The sequence below is a fragment of the Nothobranchius furzeri genome, chromosome 4 (genome assembly GCF_043380555.1).
Source record: "Nothobranchius furzeri strain GRZ-AD chromosome 4, NfurGRZ-RIMD1, whole genome shotgun sequence".
Lineage (NCBI taxonomy): Eukaryota > Metazoa > Chordata > Actinopteri > Cyprinodontiformes > Nothobranchiidae > Nothobranchius > Nothobranchius furzeri.
In genome coordinates, this window is record NC_091744.1 from 7,047,113 (window position 1) to 7,065,418 (window position 18,306).

Sequence of the window (18,306 nt, forward strand, 5' to 3'; positions counted from 1 at the left end):
GGGCATCTTACTGTAAAAAAATATACCATTAGTGTAAAAAAGAAACTCTAAAAAAACTATGTTCACATCCAGAATTGAACCCAGGTCTTCTGCATGAGTCAGACCTCTTACTAGGTGAGCTAAAGCACCAGTAGCATTCAAAGCATCAGTAACTTTTACATCCTTGGTAACACCTGAAACAACGTCAAACCAAAGAACGGTTCGGAGAGAAAATGGCTATTTTGTTGCTAATTTGCAGGAAATATCTAGAAGAAAGTTCTACAGAAAGTAGCTAAGGGTCCTCAGAAATGTAGCTAACTTTGTCACTAGGCATTAGGAACAGCGACAAAGTCGCTGAGTTGGCACCATCGACTACCTCACTCTCTGCTGCTAATGCTACTGATAGCAAATGCTACGGGCGATGCCTGAGCGTGAACGCGCATGAAGCAGCCTGCTCGACCCGAGCATCTCTTTTTTTCTGTGATTTTACAGAAAAACAGGCAATCACAGTAAAAATGCCAGGGCTCATTCTACAGGACCAGGGCATTGCAGGAGAATGTATGAAGAAGACATTTATTATTTCTATACATGTTTTGGCTGTCACACTTCCATAATGACCCTTTAAAGCAAAGTTGAATATGTGCGTTTTTCAGTCGCCGTAAATGATCGCTTCATCATACAGACATGAGCTGAACTTGCAGCCACAAATCTGCTCAGCAGGCACAGATGCAAATTAATTTTGTATTTATCACTATATGATGTATTTTTTCTTTTTTCGATATATCGCCCAACCCTAATACTTGGTATGGAATGGTGAGGGTCGGCTTGCTAATTTTTCTGTTCCCATTGTAAAACCAGTAAAGAAATTCTAACCCGACCGCGCCAGTCACGGCTTTTTGGCCCCCTTCTGTTGTAGGTCCAGAAATTTCTGGAGTGGTGTGGTTAGGGCGAAGCAACAACGCAGTCCACTGACTGGGGAACAGAAATACGTCACTACTTGCAACGAGCAAAACAACCTGACTTCAACGGAGTTCCATCGTTTGTATTTGCATTAGTTGTACATGAATGTGAAAACATTTGAAAAGTAGCGGCAAGTTTTGGTCACCTTCAGAGCTCCATACATTCCTCACAGTCATTGTGAATCCACACTCAGGAGGAGCTAGACGGATCGGTAATGACATTTCTTTTTCTCAGCGGATGGCAGCTGAAGAATCTGAATGGTCGTTCGAACAGTGTTGGGCCGAGCTAAAGAATGAAGCCCAATATAGAAAAGATAAAGAAAGAAACTGCCGACACGAGAGCCCAAACTGTGATAGAAACGCTCAACTGAAAATTGCAGACCCAAACCAGTCCACACCACCAACGGTAACTCGTTCCAAAACTGCACCAGAACCAACGATCAAAATGAGGCTTAAATAAATATGTGTGGTATGGTATGGCATATTAAGTTAAAGTTAAAAGTTAAAGTCCCATTAGTTGTCACACACACTAGTGTGTGTGCGAAATTTGTTCTCCGCATTTGACCCATCCCCTGGGGGAGCGGTGAGCTGCAGACACAGCCGCGCTCGGGAACCATTTGGTGGTTTAACCCCCAATCCAACACCTTAATGCTGAGTGTCAAGCAGGGAGGCATTGGGTCCCATTTTTTCAAAGTCTTTGGTATGACCCGACCAGGAATCGAACCCTGATCTCCCAGTCTCAGGGCGGACACTCTACCACTAGGCCACTGAGCTGGTTATATGGTATGGTGTGTGGTGTATGGTATGGTATGCAGGGTTCCCCCAGCGCGTTATAAGCCTGGTGGCCCGCCAGGGTAAGCGTCATGCCCCACCCCCCTTCCTGACCCTACCGTGTCCGCTGACATGAACGACAAAATGAAACTAGAGCCCTCCATCAGCCGACACTGGTGAGAAGCAGCAGCGGAACGTGTGCAACCCCCCCAACCCCACCCGCGCTCTCACAGAGGAGCGCTGCGGGACAAAAAAAGTGCATTATGCTCAGCTTTCCTAACCCACAGAACTTTATTCCCTGTAGGTCTCTAGGTGTGAATCTTCACTAGTCCCACGATTCAGTTCAATCACGATTATCATGTCAGCGATTCAATTCAGTTCCATATCACTATGCATCACAATTACTCCGTATGGGTGAATTTTCATCATTGAATAGAAGATGTCATGCTTTTTTCCCATCAAATTTGTGTCAAACACTACATGCCATCCCGTAAAAAGCTCTTCATACAAAATGGTCCTTCGGACAATATAAAAGTGCAAAGCATTTTAAACACGCCTTCCATTTAGTTGATAAAAGCCATAATGGTCATATTGGATTTTAAAGTCTTTGGAGCAGCTTTAAAATTAAACTTTTACGCAGCGGTTAAAAAAACTAACTGTATTACACAATAATCGATTATGGTGTGCTTCTTCTATGATTCATAATCATTTGAATCCACATCTCGATGCATCAATTATCAGATTAATTTTCTCAGCTCGGGTTTCATTGGAATTATTCTTTTGAGAAGACTTGCCTGACTATTGACTATCTGCAACTACACTCCAGTTTCAGTTTTTCTCTAGATCATTGCACTTGGTAGGCAATAGAAAAACGTTTTCATGACCTGGACAAACAGGCCACTGGATTTATTGCTAGTTGAAGCATTTTTAAATCTACTTTAAGCTGCGAACCTGGAAATAAAGAGAAACTGGCCTTGAAAGAAGAAATCACAGATGTAGTTTATGGGCTAACAAGGAGGCTGATGCATGTCTGAGTGTGACCTTCAACTTAGGTGTTAATAGTAGAAAGAATAGAAACATGTTTTTACCTTCAAATCATTGTGAAGTGTTGCTTTCAGAGAATAAAATTGTGGTTAAAAATAGAAAGTGAGCAGATATAAGATGGACGGAATAAAAACTGGTTTTAGACTGTGCTTCTGTTGCTTGACAGCTGTCAGCTTGCTTTCTCTGCCACCTGTTGTTCACTTCCTCTTCAAGTTCACAGATTTACGAGGTTTTATAAGAGCATGAAGCTCATACCTGTGTGTTCACAGTGTGAATAAGCCGGAGAGATTTTAAAGTTCGAGACCGAGGATGTGTGCGTTGTTTATGCTGCTTGGTTTTATTAGACAAAGTGCCTGTTTGTGACACTGAGGAGCCAGCGTGTTACACAACAGCAAAGCTCCCGTTTAGAAAGGTCTGAGTCATTATAATACTCACCGAAGCCCTTCTGTTACATAGCTAACATGACTGTTAACAGACGGCCTCCTGAAGAAGCGCTTTGGATCACAGAAGGCATTTTTTTGTTTAGTTTTTGTACAAGAAATAAAAATGACAAGAAAAGGGTTGCAGTCACACACATTTAGCACTAAAGTCTGAAAGACATAGTGAGCGGAAGGTTTATTTGTAATACCTGCACAATATTGGCAACTTGGTGCATTTATGTGCAAATGTCTTTCTAAAAAGCAGCGAGAACATGAAGTGCTGCACATCTGAAGAGACTTTTGTGTGAAAGGAAGACATTACTAGAAAAGCAGCTGGAGTTACAAATGTGTTATTAATCTAATTTTATCTTATTCCAGGCCGGATTAACCCATCCTCCAGTACTAATGTAAGGTAGATGTTTTCTCATAGTTATTCAGGACCTGCATCTGTTATAACACTAAAAGTTTCCTGCTTCTCCATCCTACTGGTTGAAATCGGAATTGCAACTGTCGTGAACAACCCTGTGTCAGCCTGCTGTAGCTAGCGTTAACAAGCTAACACTAACGAGCCAACTAATACTAAAATGAACCCACGAAGTAAAAAGATCCACACAGTTGGAGATAAATATTATTACCAACAAGTCGAGTAGAAGCAAAGCCAGGTCAGCATTAGCCAGTGATTTTTAGCCTTCTATAGCTCCCTCAAACAAGTTTAGGTCTTTGCTTCAATTTCAAGGACATCATTTCTGACTTTTACTTCCACTATGATGCCAAGACAACCCACAACATTTTTCTTTTTCATCTTCTTGTGCATTTTATTGATGGTCAGCGAATTGAAAAAGCTAACTGTTAGCCTTTATATCAACTACTGGCACACTAAACTAACAGCTGTAAAGTAAAGCAGAGATCCATCCCATAAAACTGTTAAATGCAGTTTCTGGTCTGCAGAGGACTACCGAGTGTTGGCCAATGTGAAGTTGGTCAAATTCATAACAACAGAATCTCTGAAAACCACTTTTTAAAGGAATAGCATAAAGCAGGGAGTGGGGGTAGGGGGTGCTGGTGGTCCGGGGACCACAAAGAGGGGTTTACAGGCCTTCTATTGAGTACCACTGGCCTAAAGTGGTAAAAACTATTTAGGGTTATTTTAAGTCTCATAAAACGTATTTTAGGACTGCACATTTCCACAATATTTTATCTAGCCTTCAGTTGTAGATTATCCCTTTGAGTTACTTTAAATCTGACACATCACAAAGCACATCCTCTGACAAATGTGCTACTTTATAAGTTTCATTCATGTTGTGACAAAGAAAGTTGAGGTCTTTTCTACTTTTGCTGATTATTGAACAGAAGTCAGGTGGCTTAGTGCCAGTAGATCCTGTGATTCCAGACCTGTAGAAACACCTTTTGATCACACACAGTGGCTGAGTCATTGAAAAATGCCAACATTTCAGCTTCCTGTATCTGAAGACATCTGAACAGCACAAACGTGGCTGAGAAGGCGGGCTAATTTCATTTGGACTTGATCAGATAAAAGCGTCTGAATTCCAAGAGGCACAGCACTCTCCTCAATGGAATCATGCGGTAACTGAGAGGTGTAATGGTGTTACTGAATAATGGAGGTGAAGTGCCTGAAATCAGGAATAATGAGTAACTGAGGAAAGATGAGATTTTGGAGGGGGGAAAAATCCAGGTGAGACGAAAAGAAAAATAAAATTTCTTTTTATACCACGAACTAAAGCAGGAGGTTATAGAAGCCAATTAGAGAAATGGTTTCTCTGGAAATATGAGCCAATCACTCAATAAAATATTTTCTTAATGGACCCAAGAAACAGTGACAGGATAGTTTTTAAATATGCGACTGGACTTGTATATATTTTGACAATTTTATGTCTAGGGTTGTCACGGTAACCGGTATAGCGGTAAACCCCGGTAAAAAAGTTGACAATAAAAATAACCGTCCAGTTTTTAAAAAAACTATATTATCTCGGTGGGTTTACCGTGGCCGCGGTTTCGGCGCGGTGACCCTTACCAGCCACCGTCGCTTCAGCTGAAGTTCCCGCGGCGCGCACACGCACTTTTTAGTTTGCAACGGCACCAAAACTTTGAAGCTGAAATAACGGCCGAAGGAGGAGACGGCAGCGCCCAGGACATCCATCAGCCGTCAAAGAAGACTAAATCGGGAGTATGGGCATATTTTGGATTTCTGAAAAATGCTGAGGGACAGTTAATAGAAGACGGCTATCCCGTTTGCAGAACGTGCAGGAAACAAGTGTCTGCAAAAGGCAGCAACACTTCGAATCTAATGGCACATCTGCGTGACCATCACCCACGTCTCTACAGCCAGTGCAAGGTAAGTTAACATTAGCATTTTAGCTTAAATGCATGACACGAGGACTTCTGGTTGAGGGAGAATGCAACGAGTCACTATATACTGCAGCCGCAGCGTCCTCTGCCAGCATTTAAACCGTGTCATGGACACCCTGTTGCTGGATGAAGCATCGTATTTGTTGATGATGAAGAGAAATATACAATTAGTTCCTTGTCATTGATTTGTTTACTTATTCAATGCCATTTATACTTGAACATTTGGATTTGATTACATAGTGTAGTAGTTATTTTAGTAATTTGTTTAAAGTGGCTATTTGTTTTAAATACATATTTTTTTAAGGTTGACTTCAAGTCAAGTGTGGACTGGAGTTTTAGATTTTCATTTTGATAATGAAGAAAACAAGTAAATGAGAAAACAAGTGGTGTTTCTTTGATTTGTTTACATATTGTTTATGGTTTGAATGTTTGGATTTGTATAATTTAAACCTGCACTGACTACTGTAACATGTTCCAGAAAAATAAGCTATTTGTTCTTTACTTGTGAAAAGTTGCACTTTTGCTAAGGCTTTGTGTTATTTTAGGTTTAATAAACAATGTTAAACCTTTTCAGAACTATTTCAGTTTGTGTAGAACAGGACTATCAATGCTTTCTGAACATATGCAACACCGTTTAAAAAAATACCGCGATAATACCGAAAACCGTGATAATTTTGGTCACAATAACCGTGAGGTTAAATTTTCATACCGTGACAACCCTATTTATGTCTATATGCAACAGTTTTCTTGGTAGGTGAGAAATAAACATGCTTCGTGTATAACCCTAAAGGGGAGCGCTCACCACCTAAAGACACAGACCCTCTCCAGCAGGTGCTAAAATCTACAGCTGCAGTCAGACCAGCACTGTAAAATGCCACCATTACACCATCAACGCCATGTGAAACAAAAACTTTAAAACGGCGTGTTCGGTGCAGACTCAGGCATCGTTTATCACGTCACCATCTGAGAACAGGTGAACTTTTCAACAGACTACAGGCATTCACGGTGCAATTCAAGTCTGTAAAGCTCTAAGATACTGAGTGAGTCTCAACGGTTGTCAAAGACATAGCAACATTTCAGACAATAAAACACACTTAAAGTGTGTATTAGCAAGAATCTGGAGATACGAGGTTTCACAAAGCAGGAGCAATGATACGATTTATCGCGATAATATGCCAAATTATAAGTAAGGTGTATGCTGGTGAAGATTCTCAGTCATCCAGGTCATGGTAATCCAAAAGGGTTCAAATGAAGGCAACCAAAGAAGTAGCCTGGCCTGCCAGACTCCTCTTCTGTTTAATTCTGCACAGCGAAAGGGTCTGGGAACTCTCCTATTCAAATAACCCCACCCCGTGAGAATTCTACCCGAGCCAATCAGCGCTGAGTTGCGTACGTCACACACCATAACGCCGAGTTTGTCATAAACATGGCGACTGAAGCGGAGTTCGCTGCGGCTCTTTCCTCTATTCTAAATTACTTGAATGTCTTTAAAACCACAACAAGTAGAAGTGCTAAAAGCCTTTCTTCTAAAAAAAAAAAAAAATAAGGTGTTTGTGCCGTTGCCTGACGCCTTTTTTTACTACAGCAAAAAAAAGTACAGCCTCGTGCGGTACAGTCGGCATTCCCATCTTTTTTCTGATTGGCTATTTTTGAGCTGCCTAGTCCCGCCCCTCAAGTGCCTCTCTGCCTGTGAGTTACCAGAATCTTTCTCTGTGCAGAATTAAACATAGGACGAGTCTGGCAGGCCAGACTACCAAAGAAGTCCAGTTGCCTTCATTTGAACCCTTTTGAATTATAAGTAAGGTGATATTTTGTGATTTCTTTAAAGAATAGTGGGAAAACTGTGTCAGCAAAGCAAACACTCAAAGCTGACATGTTTGACATCAGCATACTGAGCCAGAACTAAGGGACCTACATTTTACTCCAAAGTAATTAAACACAAAAGGCAACTGCACTTTTTTTTTCTTGAAGATGTTTCGCTTCTCATCCGAGGAGCTTTGTCAATTCTGACTGGAACTGGCTCGTTAACAACAATAGACAGCTACAGTTTATAAGCTTGACCAGTCCAATTGCCTTCACTCGAACCCCTTTGGATTACCATGACCTGGATGACTGAGAACCCTCACCAGCACATATAACATTGATTTAAAAACACTGATCTCTTGGTTTTGAATATTCGGCACAAAATCATGATGCTGAATATCACAAACTTTAATTTCTTACACCGCTACAGGAGAGAGTGCCTGTGTACTGGTGAGTAAACACTGAACCAGTATTTACAAGTTGGCTAATTGGTGTAGAGCTCTAGAACACAGTTAAGACCATAGTGTCATATTCCCCTGGTGCAAAATAAAACAGACACAGAACAGAACAAGTCAAGTTGAATGACAGCAACAGCTGCATTTGTTGTCAGATGAAGGAAACTCAAAACAGCAACCTCTGTCCTCTTATTCACCAACATCTGAGCAGGAACACCTGCTTGTTCAGAAAACCGCTAAAAGAAAACAAAAAGCCTGAAGCAAAAGAGGAGTAAATGCTGCTCAAATCCACACACATCACAGAAACTTCTGTCTTCCACTTTTGAATGATATGAGTCTTCAGTTATGAGTTAGTGAAAGAGCCAGTTGATTTATATTCAGTATAAAATTAAATACAAAACTCTCTGGTACTAAATCCTGGGTTGCCAACCCTGGTCCTCAAGACGCTCCATGTTTTAGTCATTTCCCTCTTTCAGCGACTGAATCACCTGTTCATCAGGTCATCAGGCTCTGCAGAAGCCTGTTCATTAGCCACTGATTAAAATGAAGCGTGTTGGAGCAGAACTGGAGCTGAAAAACAATGTGGATAGGGGCCCATGAGACTCAGGACTGGAGTCATGCAGTGAGAAAAAATTAATGTATCTTGACTCACATTCGCGCACAAGGAATTTATTTTAGGAAATACTAGACATGAGTTTATCATCGCAGATGTAACTTTAGACATGTGTCACTTCAGCTGAAAACAACATTCAAAGCCTCTGAACAGATTGTGGTTTCTGGTCAACAAGTTCTATGTACCTTCTGGCCCTTCAGGCCTGGAATTGAATACCCTTACTTTAGAGCAGGGGTGTCAAACATGCGGCCTGCGAGCCGGATCCGGCCCGCAAACGGGTTAAATCCGGCCCGCGAGATGGTAGTGTAAACTTTATTTTTATACTTTACAATGTAGAGTGAAAATAAACTTATCTTTGTGAGCAAGTTTCCTCTGTAACGAGTATAAATAAAACAAATGCGCTCAAGGCTCACACAAGAACTTGAATCACATCCTGAAGTTGGCCGCCACTCAGGATGTGACTTCTGTTATTGATGTGCTGGTGGAAGCTAAAAGATGTAAAGTAAAATGAGTCAAATATACTTTAAGTGCTGCATGAAACTGGTCTAGCCATGTGACCTGTAAGCTCTTTGAATCACTAAGGAATTTTTATTTATTGATTGATTTTTTATTTATTTCAAATTTTCAAGTACACTTCAGATGTTGTACTTGTACTATTTTGGATACACTGTCCTCAGGCTCCAGCCTTGTTTTATATTGATTGTATTAAAACAAAGAAAACAATCTGAAGTTGTTTTTAATTTACCGGTCCGGCCCACTTGGGACTAGATTTCTCGCAATGTGGCCCCTGAGCTAAAATGAATTTGACACCCCTGCTTTAGAGTGTCTGGGCAATGTGGGAAAAATCCTATCACCATAACATTTGCATATCAGTCGATATCAATATGGTTTTGTGGGTTCTTTCAAAAAAAAGAAAAGGCAGAACTATGAGTTGAATCCATCTTCCTAAATTAGCGTTCTGGTGCGACAGAGGTGAGCAACGACAGCAACAAATGCTAAAATCCTTTATTTTAGTCCCTGGACCTCGTAACTATTTCTCCAATGTCTGCAGAATGTGTCTCGTGAAAATTCAAGTCTAACAGTTTTTAGAAGGCTTTTCCAGGCATGTAAATGCATCAAATACATATTTGATCAACATTTTACCACTGAGTCTATCTCGTTTCCACAGAAAAGCTCTCACCATCAATTAGGCAGCAGATAACCTTATTTCTGCCTTCTGACTCAACAAAATCTGATTAAAGAGCAAGTCACCCCCAAATCACATTTTTTTTGCTGATAAACTATATAAAGGAGTGTCTAATCATGCTACAGACACGTGTAGTCAATAATTTGGCAGTTCAGTGCATCTTGGTTAAAATTCAAATTTTCTGCCTAAAACTGTCAGTGTTGCGCCGTCGTCAGGGAAAAATTCTGCACTGTATTTGAATTTAAATCTGCCACCACTATTGGCTAAGAGGTATGCTATGATGTCATCTGGTAGATTATGATGTCATAATGCCATTGTGAGCCTGTGTGTGTGTATTTGTTAGCGGCTCCGCCCTCTCGGTCTGCCAAGCAACAGCATTTGTTGCATTTTTCAAACATGAAGTGGGAGTGAAGTAAGTTTATTGTAGGTGGTGACTTGCTCTTTAAAGCATGAAATATTCATAAAGAAATATAGCTGCTTGCAAATTGTTCACATAATCAGATTAATCCCAGTTTCAACAAGATTCCAAACTGAATTTTTATTTTTGTTCCATTTGAATTTCGGGTCCAGTACAAACCTAAATCAACACATAAAAGGAAGACTTCTCACCATTTTTCAAAGAAGGGGAACTTAAAGTATTCTGACAAGCACCACCCCATCTTGAGACAGCAACATTAGTCTGGTAGGAAATCTGCTGGGCTCACATTAACATGTTTGGAAACCATTTAAGAAGAAGTGAGATGTCCATTTCACCTACACAACAATCTTTTTAGACTTTCTTCTCAGAATCCCATCAAACCACTTCTGACCCTAAAGCATCCAGATGGAGCATCAGGATTAGTACCTTCATCAGAAACCTGAGATATCCAGTCTTTTACAGGTCTACTTTCCTCTGGTGGAGGACCTACAGGTTGCAAGGGCCAATTTTATTTTTAATTTCAAAGCTAGACAGGTAAAATAATTAATTTAGCCTTTAATTGGTTAGCCACCTTCAATCTGGCATTACGCTATTCATTTGAGAATATTCATCCATACATATATCCCAATTGCAGTTGTACCAGGTTCACATGACCCTTGGTACTGGGTCCAATAGCTTCATACTGCAGCCATTCTGTTGTGTTCTTTAGTCCTTCTGTTTTTTCTGGCTAAGTTTGTTCCCACAGTATTTATTCTGCGGTCAAAACAATGAGTCAAACCATTTACTGGCCATCTAAATGTTGTTGCTGAGTATCTTCTGGTCAATTGTCGTCGTTTCCCCCCCCCCCCCCCCCCCCAAAAATTTTTTTTTCTCAGAACTCCTTCAGTTGAAACGCAGCTTTAATTATAAAGGTCAATAACTTTCAGTTGATTGTAAATATGTGCAGAGCATCCCCAGCAGACCTAAAAAGGCTGACAGCATACAATGTGTAATGGATCACAGACACTCATGGTGCAGGGTGTAAAAGTCACCTACGTGATGTCAATGCTGACACTGTGTGACTCCATTCTGGACCAAAGAGGCTTCTTCTTCATCATCATCATCAGCCCACCTCTGGAGGTGAGAAACCAGGAAACCGAACAGCAGCAACTTTATTTTAGCTGCTTAAAGTCAGGTTTTATGATACTAAGCTACAAGAATTATTTTATTTCATTCAATAAACCTTTATTGACCAAAGTGCTGTACCGGTCCATAAAATAAAGTTCACCAAAACATAAACACAATAATTGAGATAAAAAAAAAGAGATGATACTGATACTGAAAGACAAGCTAAAAAGATGGATCTTTAAAAGGGACCTTCATTCATTCAAGGTGTGTGCCATCCTTATAATGGGATGAAGATTGTTCCAAAGTTTGGGAGCAAGAACAAAAGAAGCTTTGTTTCTTCAGGTCCCAAGACAAGTCCCAGAAACGTCTAAAAGCAACACGCAGTCTGACCTCTACATCTCTACATACAGGGAGTGCAGAATTATTAGGCAAATGAGTATTTTGTCCACATCATCCTCTTCATGCATGTTGTCTTACTCCAAGCTGTATAGGCTCGAAAGCCTACTACCAAGTAAGCATATTAGGTGATGTGCATCTCTGTAATGAGAAGGGGTGTGGTCTAATGACATCAACACCCTATATCAGGTGTGCATAATTACTAGGCAACGTCCTTTCCTTTGGCAAAATGGGTCAAAAGAAGGACTTGACAGGCTCAGAAAGGTCAAAAATAGTGAGATATCTTGCAGAGGGATGCCGCAGTCTTAAAATTGCAAAGCCTCTGAAGCGTGATCATCGAACAATCAAGCGTTTCATTCAAAATAGTCAACAGGGTCGCAAGAAGCGTGTGGACAAACCAAGGCACAAAATAACTGCCCATGAACTGAGAAAAGTCAAGCGTGCAGCTGCCAAGATGCCACTTGCCACCAGTTTGGCCATATTTCAGAGCTGCAAAATCACTGGAGTGCCCAAAAGCACAAGGTGTGCAATACTCAGAGACATGGCCAAGGTAAGAAAGGCTGAAAGACGACCACCACTGAGCAAGACACACAAGCTGAAACGCCAAGACTGGGCCAAGAAATATCTCAAGACTGATTTTTCTAAGGTTTTATGGACTGATGAAATGAGAGTGAGTCTTGATGGGCCAGATGGATGGGTCCATGGCTGGATTGGTAAAGGGCAGAGAGCTCCAGTCCGACTCAGACGCCAGCAAGGTGGAGGTGGAGTAATGGTTTGGGCTGGTATCATCAAAGATGAGCTTGTGGGGCCTTTTCGGGTTGAGGATGGAGTCGAGCTCAACTCCCAGTCCTACTGCCAGTTTCTGGAAGACACCTTCTTCAAGCAGTGGTGCAGGAAGAAGTCTGCATCCTTCAAGAAAACCATGATTTTCATGCAGGACAATGCTCCATCACACGCATCCAAGTACTCCACAGCGTGGCTGGCAAGAAAGGGTATAAAAGAAGAAAAACTAAAGACATGGCCTCCTTGTTCACCTGATCTGAATCCCATTGAGAACCTGTGGTCCATCATCAAATGTGAGATTTACAAGGAGGGAAAACAATACACCTCTCTGAACAGTGTCTGGGAGGCTGTGGTTGCTGCTGCACGCAATGTTGATGGTGAACAGATCAAAACACTGACAGAATCCATGGATGGCAGCCTTTTGAGTGTCCATGCAAAGAAAGGTGGCTATATTGGTCGCTGATTTGTTTTTGTGTTTTTGAATGTCAGAAATGTATATTTGGGAATGTGGAGATGTTATATTGGTTTCACTGGTAAAAATAAATAATTCAAATGGGTATATACTTGTTTTTTATTAAGTTGCCTAATAATTATGCACAGTAATAGTCACCTGCACACAGATATCCCCCTAAAATAGCTACAACTAAAAACTACTTCCAAAAATATTCAGCTTTGATATTAATGAGTTGTTTGGGTTCATTGAGAACATGGTTGTTGTTCAATAATAAAATTATTCCTCAAAAATACAACTTGCCTAATAATTCTGCACTTCCTGTACATAAAATAAATGTGAGCAGGAAAATCTGATGTGGTTCCAGAACAACTGAACTTTAACATGGGTTAAACTCACTTAAATAAATATTTGATTTGATCTGAGACACGACAGTCAAGATGGACGAATTGTGGCGACAGTCATTTAACCGGCGACAGCGGTCTTGCTGGTCCTCGTGTGTCCGGGCTGACTCACTTCACAGCAGGTCTTACAGAGCAGAGGGAGTGATGAGACATCACCCTCCCATCCTGCCACCATACACCTCCTGTCAAGACCACTGTCTCTACTAAACTCTATTCAGATCTACCGAAAAAATAACCATTCACCAATGGGCCAGAAAGTTCTGGAACAAATAGACCGTTTAAATCCTTAAATGACATGATGAGAGTTGCAAAAACACGGCCTTGATTTCCTGGTCTTCTCGTTTTTTGAAGCTAGTTGGATGCTGGAAGTGAGCAGCAGGAGACAGAACATTTCTGCTGCAGCTGACTAAGTGAGGAGTTATGTAACCAGCAGAAGATTCCCTCGTAGCTCAATGTTTATGAGTGTATAATCATTGTAGATACACAGATCTTTGTTTGGAAATTAAAAAAACTTTAGTAACACATTCAAACCACCGTAATGTGTTTGAAATATGAGCTGGTAATGTGTTTTGGGTCCAAAAACGTTCTACAAATATTGTAGTGTTTCCATCAGGTTAAAATGTGTAACCCCTTAGCATTCCAGCGTACCGCCCATGTGACAAAACCCCATCTATTTAGATGCATCTCCTGACCTGGCTCCTTAGTGCTCGGCCCATAGGGTGACATTATTTATTGACATTATTATTTTTGTATTTTAAAATGTGTGTGTGTGTGTGTGTGTGTGTGTGTGTGCGTGCGTGCGTGCGTGCGTGCGTGTGTGTGTGTGTGGGTAGAATGCCTTCTCTGAGTCAGGGGATGAGGTCCTGCCTCAAGTGGAGGAGTTTAAGTATCTCACAAGTGAGGGAAAAATGAAACCCGAGGTCGACAGACGGATTGATGCTGCGTCTGCAGTGATGCTGGTGTTGTACGGATCTGTCACAGTGAAGAGAGAGGTGAGCCGGAAGGCAAAGCTCTTGATTTACCGGTCGATCTACGATCCTACCCTCACCTATGGTCACGAGCTTTGGGTAGTGACCGAAAGAACGAGATCACATATAAAAGCGGCCAAAATGAGTTTTCACTGCAGGGCGGCTGGCTCTCCTTTAGAGATAGTGTGAGAAGCTCTGTCATCTGGGAGGGGCTCGGAGTAGATCTGCTGCTCCTCCACATCGATAGGCACCAGTTGAGGTGGCTCGGGCATCTGGTTAGGATGTCTCCTGGACACCTCCCTGGTGAGGTTTTTCGGGGCCTGTCCAACCTGAGGATGGCCTAAAGGAAGACCAAGGACACGCTGGAGGGACTGTGTCTCACAGCTAGACAGGAAACACCTTAGGATTCCCCCAGAAGAGCTGACCCAAGTTACTGCCCCCGCGACTCGACCACGGATAGGTGGTCAAAAATGGACAAATGGATGGTGTGTGTGTGTGTGTGTGTGTGTGTGTGTGTGTGTGTGTGTGCGTGTGTGTGTGTGTGTGTGTGTGTGTGTGTGTCTGTACTTATTATTTTAGTGGGGTTTTATTTTTTTGTACAGCACTTTACTTTTAGTATGAAAATGGTTATAGAAATAAAAATTGGTTGATTGATTTCAAGTTAGAAAAGAAACTCAAAACAGTTTTTATTATGTGACTGGTCCAGTTAAAGGTGCCTCATTAGGCTGCTTAGAATAAAACATTGAAATAAGAAATGGTTCTGCAGAGGTATGGTGGAAAAGGGGGCAGAGCAATAAAAACCTGACTTCTGCACAGGTTTTAATTTGTTATTTTACTTTAAGAAATACAAAAAACTCCACGCATCAATGTGTAGTGTGTGTAGGGTTGTCACGGTATGAAAATTTAACCTCACGGTTATTGTGACCAAAATTATCATGGTGATCGAAGCGAGCAGCCGAGCTAAACCATTAGATCAAAAACAGAGCTTAGAGATAGGAGCAGATTTTAACTTTGTGTGATGTTGACACACCGTATTCACATTCTTATTTTACTGAAACATCTTCATTATGAAAGCCTGGTTTATTGATCATCTATAATAGAGCTCCAAAACTAAGTTTGCTGCAGACACAACCAACATAAGAAGTTAATGAGTAATTGAGCAGGGTAGTAAATAGATAAAATGTCACCCTGCTAAATGCTACAATTATAAATGCAGTAATTGATGTAACTTAGAAATCATTAATCTTGTTACTGGATCTATGCTCACGGCCATGACCCAACACAAATTACAACAGCATGCATTCAGTTATTAGTATTGATCAAGAACATAAACAACCCGTAGACACATTAGGATCATTTTTGCTGCGGTGCTTAACAAAATCTTTCCTCTCAAAACACAAAGGTGGAAAAAAAAAATACTCAAAGCACCAGTTTCTAAATCAACTCCACTAATCAGGAGTAAATGGTGCTGATGCTCACAAAGGCAGACACTATTAACAGGAGTTTACTGCATAATTCTGTTTAAGAAACACAAAAAACGATTTAAGTTTCTGAAGTCTTATTAAAGTAAAGAAAATTTAAATGTTGATGCATATCTAATATGGTGTCAGAAAATAGATAAACAGGAGATTTTAGTTGTTTTCTTGTTTTTCTACAATATTCAAAACGCTCATTTTAAAAATACATGTTTCCATTTCTTTTTTTCACACAAAAAATTATATATATAAAATCATATATATAATTATATATATTATAAAAACATGTTTTTGTATTATACATATATATACATTTTTAACAAATGTTTTTGGGTTAAACAGGGTGTCTGTGGAAAGTGTTTAAGTATCTGTGTTGTAGATAATAAATGTGGATCAACCTTAATTAGAAGAAAAAGAGATTAGTTCTGATCAACAGATTTAGAAGTAATTTATATTGAAGTATAACTAGAAATCCAGAACACAAAAAACTGGGTAAAATCTCAAAGACCATCATCAACACAAAGTCCTTAAGTTTTTGTTTTTCACCACTTGATTTAAATGACTCATCACCACTCTCATGTTTGTGTTTCATCATCTGCAGTTAAAGGCACACTTGGCAGTTTTGTTTGATTTTAGCACCCCCTAGTGTCAGTTATCAATTCTCTGTGGTCAAACCAAAAATGAAACCTATCTCCTTGCTGTGCATTTGTCTTTTTATCACCTTAATCTAATAGCTGAAATGTCTCCCCAACTTTCATTAGTGTCTACAGGAGAGGTTCATCACTGAATCAAACTAATCAGCTGTGTTCCCAATCTAAAACATGCAGGAAAAGTGCTGGAAGTAGACTGCGGTGCCAGGTACGTCAGCTATGTCCAACAGCTGGCCCGCCACACTGATGTTGCAAATGCGGTATTCTGGCCACAGAGGGTGGTGGGGGGTCTGAGCCACATTTCATTACCCTGTAAAAGGTCATTTTAGCATATGCTGGCTCAAGAAAAGGATTTTAAAATATGAAGAAGTTACTTAGCGTGGCTTCAAATTCAGAATATTAACAACTCCCCATGCAGCTGATTCTGACTGAACCTGATGGGGACCTCTAACATTTCATAAGAATATTTTTTTCTGCTGTTTTCAAACAATGACGGAATAAAGTCTTCTGTATCAAATGTACCCAGAAATATTTATTTTTATGCTATACGTTAAATGAGCTTAGCCAGGAAAAACAGATTCTATGGTATGTTACGGAAAAAAAACTATTACCATCAGTCTGAAAACAGTTGCCGTTTTTCATTGCAGAACTTCATCAAATTTGATTTTGCAAAATAAAAGCCACAGAAATTATTTATTTATTAAATTAAACTTATTTTATAAATTACATATAAAAATGCAGGAGTGACCAATGGTATGTAAATTATTCCAAAATTTTTTTTTTATTATTGTTTTTAAAAATGAGTTTGCCAATGTGCTTTTATTCTCAAGTAACATTACCTTAATGTTTCCCTCTCTAGTATACTTAACCTGGACTTAATGGCAGACTGTATTTGATTAAATGATAATAAATGTTGCCCAACATGCCAACATGTCACATGAATACTTGTGATAGGCTAAGAAACAGAGGAAACTGAGTCATCAAGAGTCTAGACCTGGAAACTTGTGTAACCTTTAACGTGTCAGCAGTGCATCATGGGGAAAACTTCAAAAGGAGAGCGTGCTGGATCATTCCTCTCAGGAGGATTTAAAGCTGCCACTGCTGCCTCAGATGCTTTGACTAAGCACCAAGAAAGGGCTGTGAATACTAAATGCTCCAGAAACATGTTTTAGCTTCGTCACTGTGAAGAAATTTTGAAAAAACAAAGATAAAAATTATACATTCTGCTCCTCTCAAAATCCTCAGAAGTTTGGATTATATACAGTTGACAAAAGTCTAGATTCAGGGTATTTGCAGGTTTAAAGGAGCCAAATTTAAGACTTTTTAAGACCTTTTTTAAGGCCACTTTGACCAAATTTAAGCTATTTTTAAAATTAAGTTTAAGCTATAATTTCCAGCTATTGCCTGGAACTGGTGCTTACCACGTCGCGAACGTGGGATTAGCCATCCAGTTACCATTAAACCAACACATTCTCACAACCAAGGCGTCAAAATATGACGCGTGTGACCAAGCCTCACTATATGATGATTCAGGACACCCAAGCGCGTCAGGAGACGAAGATCAGGGACACGCTGGGACACGTGGCTCCGCTGGTGTCACTGTTTGACGAGCACGGTCACACGGACATTATTCGACTATTTAACCTTCCCCTCACCCCAATCCTAACCTTAAGGTCCATAAACTGTGACCTTAAGGTTAGGATTGGGGTGAGGGGAAGGTTAAGTAGTTCTAATGTCCGTCTCAACACCAGCGTCGGATACCGACGCTCTGGGACGCTGCGTCACCAGTTTGTCCCTGATCGTCGTCTCCTGACATGCTGGGGCGTCCCGAATCATCATATATTGAGGCTTGGTCACATGCGTCATATTTTGACGACTTGGGTGTGAGAATGTGTTGATTAAACTTCCACTTCCCCATGGCGCAAGCTCCCACTAGCTTAACCAGCTAATGTGCTCATCTAAAAATAGCCCCCTTTCACAACCAGCTGAATGTGTACTTTTCCGCTTATGCCAACATCGTACACAAAAAATGCTTAACACCAACTAGAAAATCACAAA

The 18,306-nt window shown here is 40.5% G+C and overlaps 1 protein-coding gene across 3 annotated transcripts in view; it reads right to left on the minus strand.

The window, feature by feature from the left end:
• The window catches only part of rptor (regulatory associated protein of MTOR, complex 1), a 253,616-nt gene that overhangs the window by 167,793 nt on the left and 67,517 nt on the right, over nucleotides 1-18,306 (minus strand). The gene's annotated exons all lie outside the window — the stretch shown is intronic.